The following is a 5,438-nucleotide window of genomic DNA, read 5'->3' as shown; positions in this document are numbered from 1 at the left end:
TGGGTTCCGAGATGTGGGCCCCACGGACAATTTTTGGGTGCAATTTAGGATTTTTGTAGGAAAATTAGTATTTTCATATGGGATTAATTCCTATAATTTGTATTGACTGAATCGAATTATATGTGTCACAACCCCAAAATCCATTAAAGGTCATGATGGCGCCTAACACCACTGTTAGGCAAGCCAACCATAATTGATTAACTTAATTACTCATTTTAGTATTGTTGAAATCATAATGTCCCTCAATTAACTAATAGGAGATAAATTTACAGAGTAAATGAAAATATCTCCACAACTACCATACTCAACAACCCATAAGTACCCCCAAAACCCGGTGTCACAAGTGCATGAGCATCAACTAGGAAGTAAAATAAAATACAGCATCTGTCCGGAATACAAATTGGACAGGAAAAGTATATAAATAACACTGAAGAATACTCTGCTGGTTGCGGATCATAACATGGGATGCAACTCACCTAAGTCCCCGTAATGACGCGCCTCTGCGCTCACAAGGCCACTAGATATATATGCACCAGCACAAAAATATGCAACAAGTGTAGTATGAGTACCTAAATCAACGCGTACCCAGTAAGTATCTAGTCTAACCTCGAAGAAGTAGTGACGAGGGGTCGACTCCGATACTTACTATGGGCTAACAATAAATACCGATATTATACAGCTGTAAACTCAATAACAAGAAGTGAGTGGACAATTCTTTTATTAATAGGAAATTTTTCCAAATTTATTCTCGTCATTTAACAATTTATATCTCAAGCCAAAGAAGCAACATCAATTATAATTGGTTCCAAAGATTTATCATGCGCAGATTATGCCGAGGTCGTACGGCCCGATCCAACATAATATTTAAATTGTGCACTACCGAGGGTCGAACGACATGATTCATAGATACATATATCTGCTACCGAGGCGTTTGACCCTCTCCACAAAAGAGAAAATATATTTACAACAACCAATTCAAGATTTATTAAGGGGAAATTATTCAAGGGTATACCAAATTCTCATTAACGGTCAAGAAAATAAATTTTAACCTTTTAAAATTCCTTTATCAAATTTCAATATGATTTAAGCAATTAAATTAACAAGTAGGGCGCAAACATCACAAGTATAACATGATTTGGGTCCTAGACTACCCGAACATAAGCATAATAGTAGCTACGCATGGACTCTCGTCACCTCGTGCGTACGTAACCCCCAGAAATAGAAGCACATATTAAATCAATTTACCTATGGGGTTAATTCCCTCTTACAAGATTAGAAAAGAGACTTACCTCGCTCCGAAATTCCATAACTGGCTCCAAAGCCTTTTCAACAACTCAAACCGATGCCCATCGCTCCAAAACTAGTCAATAAATGTGCAAATACATAAATATATACTCTAATACTCCTTATAATTCAATTTACAACAATTCCCAACTCAGCTCGAAAAGTCGATAAAAATCACCCTCGGGCCCACGTGCCTCGATTCCGAAAATTTTCAAAGATAAACATTACCCATAGCCTCAAAAATTCAAATATATAGATTATTCTCAATTTCATGCCCAAATTCATGGTCAAAATCCAAAAATACCAATTTCTAGGTTTTTCACCAAAACCCCAAATTTCTACAAATTTTCAAATGTACATGTTAAAATCTATGTATAATCCAAGTATTTAACTCAAAATACACGAGAATCACTTACCTCTTTGATGCTGATGGAACCCTTCTCAAGATGCTCTCAAAAATCGCCTAAGTTCAAGTGGGAAATGAGGGAAATGAGCTAAGTCCCCAAATAAAAGCCCTTGCTCCAGTCGCAGACGTCGCATTTGCGACATCTGGTTCGCAAATGCGATGGTCGCAATTGCGACAAAAAGATCGCAAATGCGAAGGAGAGCCACCCTGCCAGGGTCGCATTTGCGACCAAAATCTTTGCAAATGCGAAGAGGGCAGATTCGCAAAAGCGATAAAATGTTCGCAAATGCAAACCCCTCATAAATTTCCCACCCTCACAAATGCGAACACCTTCCTCGCAAATGGGAGTTTGCAAATGCGATCAAAACCTCGCATTTGCGAGACCTGCAGCCCATACCCAAAAACCAGCAGAACTAGAAACAACTTTTCATCCAAAATTGATCCGAAACCACCCCGGAACACACCCGACGCCCCCGGGACCCCGTCCAACTACATCAACATGTCCCAAAACATGACACAAACTTGCTCGAGGCCTCAAATCACGTCAAACAATGTCGAAATCACGAGTCACACCCCAATTCGATCTTAATGAACTTTAGAACTTCAAACTTCTACATTCGATGCCGAAACCTATCAAATCACGTCCGATTGAAAAATTTTGCACACTTGTCACATTTGGCATTACGGACCTACTCCAGCTTTCGGAATCATAATCCGACCCCGATATCAAAAATTCCACTCCCGAACAAACTTCTCAAAATCATCCAAATTTCTAACTTTCGCCAATTGATGCCAAAATAACCTACGGACCTCCAAATCAACGTCCGGACATGCACCTAAGACCAAAATCACAATACAGATCCATTCTCAGGCTCGGAATCCCAAACGGACGTCGATAACATTGAAATACACTTCAACCCAAATTCATGAAATTCTTTCCAAATGTCAACCTTTCACAATTGGCGCTGAAAGGCTCCCGGGTCGTCCAAAATCCGATCCGGACATATGCCCAAGTCCAAAATCATCATACGAACCTGTTGGAACCTTCAAATCCCGATTCCGAGGTCGTTTACTCAAAAGTCAAACATTAGTCAATCCTTCCAACTTACGGCTTTCGAATGTAGATTTTCTTTCCAAATCGACTCTATACTTCCCGAAACTCAATTCCGACAACACGTACAAGTCATAATACTTGAAGTGAAACTACTCATGGCCTCAAATTGCCGAACGACATGCTACGGCTGAAAACGACCAGTCGGGTCATTACATTCTCTCCCACTTAAACATACATTCGTCCTCGAACGTGCTAAGAACTGTTCTGGAGTTGTCTGAAATCACCGTTTAACACCTCGTGCACCTACCCGTGATACCACAACTCAGTTGAGCACATTAGCTCGATCCAATCTGAAGATCTTCCCCTTTATTTAGTCAAGTAAGCCTTAGAGTTAAATTCCAACATCCGGATTTCTCCACCAGGTCTGCTTCCAACATACGAACACCGTATTAATCACTACACACTGCACCAAACACGATTGTATACCCTTACTGAATTCTTACCATGCACCACATAACTCATTTGCCCAAGGCAATCTTTCCAAAGCACAACAACTAAAATTTTCATTGACCCGAAGCCCGTAGTGTACCTCATGACCAATTAAGCCTTGCTTTAACTCTCGCAATACAGCCACGACAGAGAAGATGTGTAGAACTCATAACCCCCTACCGAGTCACTATTTATGGAGTCACTCCTCCCGACAAGAACAATTACCTCATTCTACACTGAATAACAATATTTACTCTTTAATATGCCTTATGTAAATCTGATCGCACCGATCCCAGGTCCAATAATCTCCTTTCACCCAGTACAAGCTGCTCAGCAATAAGCCACCTCAGATACTGCAAAAGCCTCATATGATGCCACATTGTGCTGACAAGCTACAAACTCGAATGTGATACATAAGGAAAACGAACTCTGGAATGAACTACTCAACCCACATAACTAATTTAATAACCGAAAAGATGTTATGAACCTTCCTCAGAAATGAGACACAAAACACACAAGAATAGCTATGGGAAACTATACTCAACGTCACACTATTGCGGCGTGCAACCCGATCCATAAATGATACCATTGCGTTGTGCAACCCAATCCAACCATGATACCCGTGGCGGCGTGCCACCCGATCCAAACAATATACCCGTGGCGGCGTACCACCCGATCCACACATAATAATAAATAGGGAAATACTCATCAAGCCAGAAATGTTTATACCTACGAAATACTCGAATATCAACCACAAGCACTCGAAGTGCATAATACAAATCCTGGGGAGACGGATAGCGCCATACGCTACGAAACTCAAGCACAACTAAGGTGCAATAAATGACTTGCATCTTGAGAGCCATCCTGCTCTCACAACACCACAAGCTACACGGGATCTGAATATAAGTGCGAAGTTATTTTCTAATATTTCCTTTATGAATCCGAAGTTATTTTCTCACATTCCTCCAATGCTACACCGCAGACCAATGATAACATAGAACACTCTCCAAGCCCCTTTTTGTAATCCGCTGCAATGCTTGATACTTAACCATACTACGGACTCAAAATCCTTAGGCACCACACTTTAATTGTTTTTCCACTAGGACCGTTGTTGAGAGTCACCCACTCTGACTTATTTCCAAATATGATCAAACTCCAAGGCTCTGCTAGAACATGGACGCCCTCTCAAATAAGCACCCGGCTGAATCACCTTTTTTGTACATCACATCTACACAAAGCATAAATCCTAAGTCTTCCCAAAGCCTGAACATGAATCGATAAGGCCAATTGTAGCATACATTCTTCAAATCCTTTGCTCAAATCACCACTGATGTTCTCTTTCCTTAGTCGTAATAATCCACCAATATGCTGATAACCAGAAACCTCACAAGTAGACAACCATGAAATCCAATAGTAGGCGGTGTGGCTCTCCCACTTAGCTTGAAGCTACCATTACATAACCCTGGAACCTACCAAGATTTCCTTATTCCTCACTGACATGATCTCGCGTAATCGACCCGCCAAATTCCTCGAAATCTTCCTGTTAACCATTTCATGAATGCTCTGAATCCCTAGCTATATTCACATGTTCGACCTCATACCGGGTAGCCAGTAGAATTCTTTGCAGAAGTTTCGTCAACACCACGCAACCGTTAACCTGCTCACCGAAAATAACCCACCTGTGGAAATTCCATGCCGACATCTTCCAACAACGCTGTACCGAGTATAATTACCACGAAATCAATAAACTATCCTAAGCCCGTGCTCATTCACCAGCTGTACAAGTCTGTTCACTCCTCATGGACATCAACTAAAGGTGTGACAATACATTCCAATCCAAAGTCATGTTGTATCCTTCTTCATATCATCCAACTCCTTTCCGTCGTATCCAACCTTCCTCCATATAGCAGCCAATATTCAAAATTAAGCCCGTAGACATAGTCACTGTCCACCATGAGTTCCAAATCACTCTAAACTTTCCCCAGTGCATGTAGCTATCCTACCACCGAACCCATATGCTACCTGACCACTCTCCCACTTTGGTCAAACCATCTCCTTTAAGCAACTACTCGACTTGTGCGTCTCACACTTGGCCTCCTAGAAATTTAACCACCGTAAGACACCTCCCACATTTCATTTCTCATAAATGGCAGTTGTGGCCGTAAATCAAATTCATCTCTGTAGCACTTGAACCAATAGATCGCT

Source organism: Nicotiana tabacum, chromosome 21, assembly GCF_000715075.1.
Source record: "Nicotiana tabacum cultivar K326 chromosome 21, ASM71507v2, whole genome shotgun sequence".
Taxonomy (NCBI): domain Eukaryota; kingdom Viridiplantae; phylum Streptophyta; class Magnoliopsida; order Solanales; family Solanaceae; genus Nicotiana; species Nicotiana tabacum.
This window is presented reverse-complemented; position numbering follows the sequence as displayed.